General features: G+C 40.0%; 1 long non-coding RNA gene across 2 annotated transcripts; it reads right to left on the bottom strand.

Moving 5' to 3' along the window:
* Positions 1-7,649: 7,649 nt before the first annotated feature.
* On the bottom strand, positions 7,650-10,169 carry LOC112179194. Of its 2 annotated transcripts, XR_002927675.2 has the most exons (5): positions 9,917-10,169; positions 8,704-8,842; positions 8,554-8,627; positions 7,944-8,013; positions 7,650-7,852 (listed from the first exon to the last, which is right to left on the bottom strand). It is a non-coding gene; the product is annotated as an uncharacterized LOC112179194 (long non-coding RNA). The 2 variants fall into 2 exon arrangements; XR_005803719.1 differs by lacking the exon at positions 8,704-8,842 and having other exon boundaries at positions 9,917-10,147.
* Positions 10,170-11,316: the final 1,147 nt, after the last annotated feature.

The raw sequence follows: 11,316 nt of genomic DNA, 5'->3' as shown, positions 1-11,316 counted from the left end.
TACGAATTTTTAGATTGCAAAACATCCTTATATGCCTAGTAATGTGGTCTAACTTGTTTCTTAAGCGTATTACAAAATTATACATTCCAAGAGCAACATGGTGGAGGAAATATAATTTATTAAAATTGGTCGTTGGATATTATCATGATAAGAAGATATGGATATGGTGAAAATTTCAGTTATTTTCATTGTCGTTTGGGTCTCGATCTGTTGGGTCAACTCTAAACCTTAAATACCACATAAAAACTAATATGCTCATAACTGGTCCTTTGCAATTTATTTTTTCGATATGTCAGCTCTCACACTCTCGTGGGTATAAGCTATATAAACTAATGTAAACACTTTTGAAAGTTTATCTCCTTCTGGTATAGCTGTCCTTAGGGAAGTATAAGTGTAAAAAGTTGACCGCTTTGTTTGATATCGAAATGACGGCGGATCAGGTTAATTTTTGTACATAATACTTATTAATACGCTGTAAATAGATGGGTAATCTCAAATTTACTGATTTTCAGTTATGAATTTTTAGATCGCACAAAATCCTTATATGCATAGTAATGTGATCTAACTTGTTTATTAGGTGTATTACAAAATTATACCTTCCAAGAGCAACATGGTGGAGGAAGTATAATTTATCAAAATTGACCTTTGGATGTTATCATGATAAGAAGATATAGTTATGATCAAAATTTCAGCTATTTTCGTCGTCATTTGGGTCTCGATCTACTGGGTCAACTCTGAATCCTAAATACCACATAAAACTAATATGCTTATAGCCGGTCCTTCACAATTTATTTTTTCGATCTGTCAGCTCTCACACTCTCGTGGATATAAGCTATATAAACTAATGTAAACACTTCTGAAAGTTTATCTCCTCCTGGTATAGCTCCCCTTAGGGAAATATAAGTATATAAAGAGTTGATCGCTTTGTTTGATGTCGAAATGACTGTGGATCCTGTTAATTTTTGTACAAAGTACCTATTAATACACTGTAAATAGATGGGTAATCTCAAATTGATCGATTTTCAGTTGCAGATTTTTGGATCTCCCAAAATCCTCATATGCCTAGTAATAGGGTCTACCTTGTTTATTAGGTTTATCACAAAATTATACCTTCTAAGAGCAACATGGTGGAGGAAATATAATTTATCAAAATTGGCCGTTGGATGTTATCATGATAAGAAGATACGGTTATGGTCAAAATTTCAGCTATTTTCGTTGTCGTTTGGGTCTCGATTTACTAGGTCAACTCTAAGCCCTAAGACCACATAAAACTAATATGTGTTGTAGGAAATCAGAAATTGAGAGATAATCGCTGTGTATTCTCATTGATAATAGGGGCCTCTTTATATAGAGGATTACAATGCATAGAATCTCAATCATATAAGGAAAGTAATTCTACATTGATTAGGATTCTAGATCCTTCTAATTAAATATAATCCTATTACCACTAGGTCAAGTAACCTAGAGTTTGGGCTAAACACAAATTAGGTTTTCCTTGAACACTCCACCTTGTGTTGCCCAAACGCGGTGCTTCTCTCGTTGCCTCGTTAAAAACCTTGCCGAGTAACCAGTGGGACAAAAATAACCTCGGTCGAAGGGGAAAAAGAGCACAACACACCCTTCACGTTTCGAGGTGAACATGTAGACATCTCCCCCTGATGTCTGTGCCTCCCCCTGATGATTACGATCATGGGAGTTCAAATAATTTCCGCAAGTCAATTCTTGCCACATGTTTCTCGAACGTGGATTTGGGCAATGACTTAGTAAACAAGTCTGCCTCACTGTCCTCAGATTGAACCTAGTTCACTTTGATCTCGAGGAGAGTCTGTTGTTGCTGATTAAGCTTGGTTTTGTCGCTTTTGATGTAGCCTTGCCTCATTTGTTCAAAACAAGCAACATTATCCTAAATGCTTGTAGGCTCATCTGTGGTAGACTTCAAACCACAATTGCTTCGAACATGCGTAATGATGGATCCAATCCATATACATTCACGAACCACTTCGTGAAGAGCAATGATCTCTGCATTGTTCGAAGATATAGCGACTAGGGTCTATTTTGTAGACCTCCAAGATGTCACGGTCTTTTCCCATGGTGAACACTTAACCGGATTGGGAATGACCTTTGTATGGGTCAGAGAGATACCCAACATCAGCAAAACCTTCCAAAACACATGTCGTTTTGGGATGGGGATAGTGGACGCAGGCCAGTGTTGGAGGCGTACCTGGTGTGTGATGGGTCCGAATCCATCATCTCTTTGTAGGGATAGGACAAGCCCATATCACTCATACATCTCAAGTATCGAAAGATATCTTTTACACCAATCCAATGGCATCGCGTTGGCGCAGAGCTATATCTAGCTAACAAGTTCACAACATATGAGATGTCCGGTCTTGTGCATTGGGATAAGTACAATAATGCGCCTATTGTACTAAGTAAGGCACTTCTGCCTCTAGCACATCTTCGTCATCATCCTTTCGACGAAGAGGATTCTTTTCAGGATCAAGACTATGGACGATCATGGGGGTGCTTGAAGGCTTGACCTTGTCAAAATGCCTAAGCATCTATCGACACGATGCTCAAGTTCTAAACCGAGACATAATCGTGTTCTCCCAAAATCCTTCATCTCAAACTACGGATTTCAAGTGTTCAGCGGTTTCCCTTAACTCTTAAAGGCTTCTAATGAACCGCGATAGAATCCGAAACTTGTTATAGAAACGCGTGGGCATATCCCTTCCCAATCAAGTAGTCACTTTAGTGAGCATTTCAACCTTATTGTAAACACGCTCCGTGGTCTAGAGCCTCTTGACTTGGGTTAATGAAGTTCACCATGAACCTTCATGTATATTCCGTATCTAGATCCCCATAGAGACACATAGTGACCACATTTGTAAGCTGCATGTTCAGTTATTCGGAAACTACCAAACTGACAAGGTAGTGGAGTGCAATGACATCCATTACGAGAGAATATGTCTCATCATAGTCGATTCCAGGGCGTTTTGTGAGAAGCCTTGCGCCATAAGGCGAGATTACCATCTCTTTTTCTCACTGCGCTTTCTAACGAAGATCCATTAGTCAACAGGTTTTATGTTAGGAGGTGTTGGCATCTCTAGCTCGAAAACCTTCCTCTTCGTTAGAGAATCCATCTTAACCTGGATCGCATCTTTCCATTTAGGCCAAATCTCTCTACGTTGGCATTCATTCATCAACGGAGCGTGGTTCGATATCATCGAACTCAACAAACTCATGCGCATGTGCAACTACATCATCATTATGATGGAGTTTCTATCCCACGTCTCATGTACACTAGTGTAAGTTTCATAGAGCTCTATATTCTTAGGAATAGGTTCTGACGTTAAGGCGTCCCCCAACGATAACCATAACCCGGAAGATACTCATGAGATGGATTTTTGAGTGTCGATGATCAAGGATTGGTTTGTGCCAATGTATCCTTCGAACCCACGGGCCTCCCACGCATCCTAGCTGGGGCCATGGCCTGTAACGCCAGAGTGCCACTCTCTTTGGCATTGGCGCCATGCCTACCTCCATGTAGGGTGGCGCTACGTCCTCTCGTAGGGACGTCCTTCATTGCATGCATGTTTGCAGCATATTTGTGTGATCTTGTTGCTTTAATAGGGATCAAGATGAGACATAGTGGGGACAGACCACGACAATTCCTGTCGTTCCTGTTGAACATCTGTGTTCTTATCTCCCCCGAACGACGGGAAGACTGTCTCATCAAAGTGACAACCCGCAAATCTAGCGGTAAAGAGATCGCCTTGCAAGGGCATTAAGTGGCGGACGAATAGGGTGTGTACATGGGAATGTGATGTCCAACATCAAGCCAATTGCAATATCCATCGAAAGTCTTTCGATGTAAACTCTCTAGCATAGTCAAATCCAAGTGACTGAATAGGATGATCTGGGGAGTGAGCCCGTTGTTATATGATATGTGCTAGGAGTGTAGCGTAAGCAACATTTATAGGTGGACAATGGCACAACACGTGACCAGCGTGTTTGCGTGTCAACCAATTGTCATGAGATATTAAACGTCCGCAAGTTGGTTGAATCAATCCACAAAATCCCTACGGATTCTTTGTAAGAACAGAATGATTAATGGCATATCCTTTGCATAGGACGGTCTCAGTCCTAATTTCCCTATGGAAAAAGCTTAGTAAAACGAGCGAGAGGCCTTAGAAGCAACCATTGAGTATTTTGGTTAGGCCTGAGCGTTCGAAACGCTATGTGAAGCAAGTTGGTGATTACAATATCACCTGGGGCGTTATCACCATGATGGACGCCATCCATGGCGTCATGGATAGGGACTGCGCCAGCCGTAGGCTGGTGGTGGACGGAGGCAGTGCCCTAGGCAGCTATGTCGGTCACACTTAGTCTAGAAATCAACTTTTGATTCATGCTTCGTTTTGCTCGAAAGAAATGATGTCCATGTGAAGTCTTTTGTAGACGGATCATCATATCATGACTAGGATGATCTATCCTGTCGTGACAAAGCCAATATGTGTATAAATCCAAGAGATCTTCTCTCATAACTTTATTGGATTTAATAGCTCGAATAGTGACATAAAGTCCACTAAAGCGATACATAAACTTCTCTAAGATGCGCCTTTGTTCGCAATCATTAGAGGTATTGCAAAGGAACTCATTTCCGTTCTCTACATGCATTTTCTCATGGAATCCGTTGGCTATTCATAGGTGTGATTTTCCCTATGAGCGTAGAGAGCTTTTGCGACAATAATCAAGGTGCCTTTTGGCAAGGGGAACTTGGGCTATTCCATGTCCTTGAATTAATATTGATGGCCCAGTCATCGTAGTCACAAAGTAATATGCTCAGAATCAAAATTGAGTCATAATGAAAAGAACTCGAAATTTTATTCATAAGCCAACAGAGTACATCATTGTTTCTATGATCAAAGAAAATCTAATCCAATAAAAATTAATATGGCAATCGCCTACATCTCTTGGAAAATAAAAAGACTTAATCAAAATCGCCAGTTTCTGGGTCTTGATTCTTGTAGTCTTCCACCCTTAGATCTAGATCGCCATCTTGATCTTCTTGTGCCATGTAATTTGCTTCCCTTGCTTCACGATACGTCTTGTATGCGTTTGCAACATTCTGGGGTGCGGTACATGATTTGGCCCAATGTTCAGTTGATCCACATCGAAAACAAACATCATTATGGTCAGGCTCCCTTGATCGAGGCGCCTTTGGGGCGCGATTTGGACGACCTATGCTCTTGGTGACGTTACCACCATGGTCGGAGGCTCCGCCTCTCTCTCTCTTTACACGTTGACCTCCACGGTTCCGTGTACGCCTCTCTTGGCGATTTCCTTCCTCTTTAGGCTAACATATGGACCAGAATGTCTAGAATTGTCCCTACTCTTAGGGTTTCGCTCCTTGCGTCCTCCATTAGGGGCGCGACTATAGTTAGACTCCGGAATAGACTTAGTTCCCACGGGTCTAGCATTATTGTTCTTCATAAGAATATTGTCGTGCTTTTCAGCTACGTTCATGGCTCTAATGAGCTCATGAAACCTTGTGATACGTCCTGCATTTACATCAATCCGATAATTCTTTGAAATCATCAGTGCAGAGACGGGGAAGGTAGAGAGAGTCTTCTCGATCAACATCGTATCAGTTATGGCTTGGCCACAAAACTCCATCAGAGACTTGATACGAAGGGCTTCCGAGTTATAATCAAGCACATACTTGAAATCACAAAAGCGGAGGCTATGCCATCGCACTTCTAAATCAGGAAGCAGGGAGTCACGAACGTTGCCAAATCGCTACTCAAGTTCTACCCATAGCTTTCTTGGGTCTTCCTCATTGAGGTATTCATTTTGGAGCGCGTCATTCATGTGCCTTGTCATGAGGATTATGGCTTTAGCTTGTTTTGCTTCGAAAGCAGTAGATTGCTCAATGGAGAGCACGTTTTGACCAGGCTCTTGGATGGCTCCCAGAAGTCCATCAGCCTTAAGATGTTGGCGCACATCTCGGACCCACCTATGGTATCCTGCGCCAGTTGTCTCTAGTGGAACGAAGTTCAACTTGTTCAGGTTACTCATCCTGAAAAACAACACAAGATTATGGTTAGTTTCGGAGCGAAAAAGGCTACCACGAAAAACTATTAAATTTCTGAGCGTAGTCACTTCCAAGAAAATCCGATTCCAAGAGGGGTTTTGGATTAGATCGAAACAACGATGTATGTGGTCGATCGTTTTCTTCTCAGCAAACTTTAAGTTTGGAGGACTCTACAAGCTCCAAGCTTGGAGTGAGCACGAACCCCCACAGTTCGGCTTTTGGTCTCCCCTATAAAGAAGAAAGGGGGGTAGAAGAAGGGATGTTGGAAGTTCCCGAGAAAAGAAGAAGAAATTAAAAAAAATTCAAAAACGGGAACTTTTAGAAAAATGACCTTAAAAGATGGTCGGAAAAGTCGTCGTCGGAAAGTTACTGTAGCTGCCCTGAAAAGTGGCCGGAAAACTTGACGGCGGTGGTTGACCAGAGGGTTGACCGGCGTTGACCAGATTGCTGACGTGGCACTGATGCTGACGTGGCTCGCTGACTGGACCTGACGTGGATGCTGGCGTGGCAGATGACGCAAGGATCACGTCAGATGGGTCCGGCTGCTGGGCTTCAGGCTGCGGCTTGGGCTCGGCTTCTGCTTCCTTTTTTTTTCTTTCTTTCTTTCTGCCGGTTCGGTTTCAGCCTTTTCTGGTGGCCGGTTCGGATGGTTCTAGGCCGGTTCTGGGTTTCTGGGGTGGAGATGCTGCAGGGGGTCGAGTATGGCTGCAGGAGGTGGTGAGGAAGGCTTTGAACCGGGCAGGAGAACTTTTGCTACTTCCGGTGGCCGGTTATGTGGTTTGCCGGCTGGTTCTGGGGGTGGGGCCGCCGGTTCTGGACTGCTGGAGTTGAGATCTTCAAGGTGGGCGGCGGTGCTTTCTGGGATTTGAAGGCTACGAATTTAGGGCTTCAGGGTTAGGGCTTTGTGCTGATAACGTGTTGTAGGAAATCAGAAATTGAGAGATAATCGTTGTGTATTCTCATTGATAATAGGGGCCTCTTTATATAGAGGATTACAATGCATAGAATCTCAATCATACAAGGAAAGTAATTCTACATTGATTAGGATTCTAGATCCTTCTAATTAAATCGTATTACCACTAGGTCAAGTAACCTAGAGTTTAGGCTAAACACAAATTAGGTTTTCCTTGAACAATATGCTCATAATTGGTCCTTCGCAATTTATTTTTTTGATCTATCAGCTCTCATACTCTCGTGGGAATGGGCTATATAACCTAATGTAAAGCTTTCTAGAAGTTTATCTCCTCCTGGTATAGCTCCCCTCAGGGAAGTATAAGTGTATAAAGAGTAGACCATTTTGTCTGACGTTTTTTTGAATTGCGCAAGTGTTATTTATGAATAAACAAAATTTGGTATGCAAATTCAAAAATCTACCACCCTATAATAGCTTCCACCACTTCTCTTCATTTTCCTATCCACTTCACATGTCACTGTAGCAGTGGAAGCATATGCCATACGCCCTTGTGGCCCAATTATTTCAATGACAATGACGATTCGGGAAAAAAAAAATGCATGCCAATGTTTTTTGGATAAAAGCTATACAAAAAGGGAATAAAGCTTGTACGAAAGGGAATGATACATTTTAATTTTTCTCATAAATGTTATAAAAGGAATGAAGCTTCTACGAAAGTTTACAAGATAATTGAGTTTTACAAGGTAGTTATCTTTCTCTACTACATAGGGTTCAAACTTTTACAAGGATCTTCCTCGTTCTACTTCAAGTACCAATTACTTTAGTGTATTTGCTTGTGCCTCCTGCAAGAGCAACAGGTTTCGTATGAAAAATATGCATTTTCTCATATAACAAACAGTCTAAATTTCAATCAGATTAGATCAGAAAGTCTACCAAAGTCTTTTACCATCTTCAGCCTGGAAGTTTATCCAGCTTTTTGTATATGTCCTTTCAGTTTAATCAACTGTTTTTGAAAGCAGACAACATAATCAATTGGTATTCAATTCAACAAATAGTAATTGAAGTCTCATTTTCTTCTTCAGCTTCCTTTATTTATGAAATACATAAATTTCACAGAATTAAACAGTTGCTGATGAGCATAACCATTGTTCATGCAATTTTTCCTATAGATTTTTATCACAATCTCATCCTAAGAGCCAAGACATCCTAGAATAAAAAATTGACCTAGAGGGGGAAATAAAAGAAAACATACACTAGACACAATTATCCTTCAAGCCACAATTACCAGGAAAAGATCATGGTTAAATCAGATTCATGATGCAGGGGCAATTACCATAAGAATGAGACCGTACTATAGTCCAACATCAATAGAAACACAAACATTACTATGCAACGAATGAAACTAAGCATATCAATAGCATTATTTTCATATTAGATTGCTTGATCATTGATGAATCAAGATCAAAAAAATTTGACACAAACAATCAAGAGCTGTATAAAAGTCAACCAGTAAGCAGGATAAAGAAACAGAAATGATAATTACCTCTGCTGCCACTTTCCTTCACTCTACTAGATCTGCTTTATTCCCAGCTAGAGCCATGACCATACTTCAATTGCCTTGTCATAAGAAAATGATCCGATTAGATAGAATTAGCCATATTGAAAACACAAATTAGCATAAAGAAGTTAGTACCTAAACAAAACTGAAATTAAAGTTATAGCCTAAGATTAAATAGCTAAGGACTGAGTGATGTTTAGACTACAAGAAAGTGTGAGCAATATTTGCTTGTCTTTACAATTGAAAAAAGAGTATCTTGTAAAAGAGTCCATCCCTGAAAGAAAAAAAAAAGAAAAAAGTTCAGGCTACTTCATTTAATATAGAGGAGAAAAGAACAAAGTGATGAGGACATATCAGTTTATAGCTCTTTCCATCAGCAACTAGCAAGCTGATAATACTAACATGATGGTATTCTAGGTACTTAAGGGGGCAGCAATAGCTTGTTATACTGAAACTCAAAGTATAATCAAAGTATTATCAACAAGAACATAATAACAAGTACACCACTTCAGAGAAAAGATAGAAACCACTCGCAGTCCTAAGTAAAAACAGGAAAGCTCAAGTTGCCAAGCCTTTGACAGACATCCTCTTCACCTAATCTTAATCCCACGGCACAACCCATCACCAAGATTAAATTCTCACTTGTTCAATTGCAGTATTCCAAGATCAACTTCTTCCAACGGAGAAGTTCACCCAAAACGTGCAAGCCCTCAAATACCAAACTTTGTCCCTCCTTCTCCTCTCTCTGTTTCTTCTCAACAACTCTCTATTACTTCCGTCTCTTCTTCGTTCTCCCCCGCTCTCCTCTTTTATTTTTCTTCCTTTCCTCTAACCCCGTCAACAACAAAACTAAATCGCTTGTTATCTCTTAACATAAAAACAATAAAAGCACAAATAAACATCATCCAATTAACCATAATCCAACCATCTAAACTGGAAGTAATAACTATGAGTATCTCCACTTTTTGTTGGGAAGTTAGAGCCCACAAGTGATAAGAACCAAGAAGCTTCAATTTGCACAGAATCAAGAAGCTCATAAGTTAAAGCTAAACTTTATTCCCACTATCTCCAAAATGGATCAAAGGAAAATATATTTGAATCCAATTGGGAAAAGATATCATTTTTAATTTAGTTCAAACCATCAAATATTCAAATAAAGAGGTGAACATCCGATGAATATAAACCGAACCGAAAAGATTAACGCTCCTCCCAAAAACTAATTAAGATAAATTTGAAACTGCTTCAACTGCAATTTGGGTTATAAACTGCTTCAACTAGAATCACAAATGTACGCATCGAGTAACGGCAAAGTGAAGGAAATGAAAGACCAGAAGCAGAAAGAAATTACAGCAGGGCCGTAATGGGCTGGTTGATGCGGCGGAGCTTCGGGATCATCCAAGTCCTCGCTTCTCCGTGGCTTTGATGAATAAGCTGCCAAACCAGATAAATGTCGAGCCAAGTCTGTAACCCTCACATCCCAGATGCCAATATACCAGAAACCCCTTATCCTTTTACCATGACAACACGAAATTTACAGTTAACAGAAGGTTAACAGTCAACAAAATTTCGCTAGTTTCTGTGGAGGAGAAGAGGCCACGTCAGTGGGGCCCTTTTGGTCTACAAATGTGTTGGTTCATTGCAGCCTACTCCAGAAAGAAATGTCAAAAAAGGATCTGCCTCCTATTCAACTATTTCAGGTGATGATCTTGAATATGAAGTCAAAATTGAATACCATCACATTAAACTATCTCGAATCTATAGTAACAAGTGCAGCAGCTGAAGCTGTTTCCAATTTTTTTCCCAACTGCAACATTAAACTTTTTTTTTTTTGAAAGGGGTTTGGAACAAATCCTAGCTTGGAGGCTCAGCCCCACGTCCGGTTCCATTTATTAAATTAATAGTAGAATTTTGCATCGGGGGGGGGGGGGGGAGACATAAAACCTGAACCCCGAGCTACAGTAGAACAGACAACATTAAACTTTGGGTTAATGCTCATACACCCTGATCTAAGCAAAATACTTCCCAAAAACCCCAACAAAATATTTTTGTTCCTCTTGATCCAGACTTCTGTCTCTTTTTTTCCCTCTCATCCAACTTATCCTCTTTCTCTTCCATCAGTACCCTTCTGATAACTTTTTAATAATATGTTTTATTTTGAAACGTGGTGGGCCTATTTTATTTGTTTAATAGAAGCATGATAAATTCATCCTCTATCTCACAGGTAAATGGTACATTTTACTATTCATAATTTCTATCGTCGACAGACTAGAATTGGTTGTTATTTGCAAAAATACAAGCAAAGAATTACAAAGAGAGAGAGAACAGTTGAGAAAATTGAAAGCCTATATAGATAGTCTTAATAGGGAATCACCCAACTATTGGGATATCATCTATAAAATAGAAGAAGAGATAGAAAATCTCTTATATGTTCTGGAAGAGGAGCAAAAACCTCTTGATTATTTGAGCATTGGTTAGATCCGCAAATCACTGGTATCAGAGCTTGTAAAATAGCTCAAGGAGAACCCCTCCTTAATGGGGACAATGTCAGAATTATTATTAGAGAAAATAAATTCTCTACTGAAATCTTCTGATGAGAAATATTAGAAGTTGTTACTAGAGGTATCTAGATGTCAGTCGACTCTAGAAAAATTACCTGCTATAATCCACCAATTGGAAAGATTGGAAAACAAACTGGATTATATCAAGGATCTTCCAAAAATGGAAGAAGAAAAACTAACGAGTGTTAGT

This window comes from Rosa chinensis, chromosome 7 (assembly GCF_002994745.2).
Source record: "Rosa chinensis cultivar Old Blush chromosome 7, RchiOBHm-V2, whole genome shotgun sequence".
Taxonomy (NCBI): Eukaryota; Viridiplantae; Streptophyta; class Magnoliopsida; order Rosales; family Rosaceae; genus Rosa; species Rosa chinensis.
The sequence above is the reverse complement of the archived record's forward strand: the minus strand, read 5'-3'. Positions and strand labels throughout refer to the sequence as shown.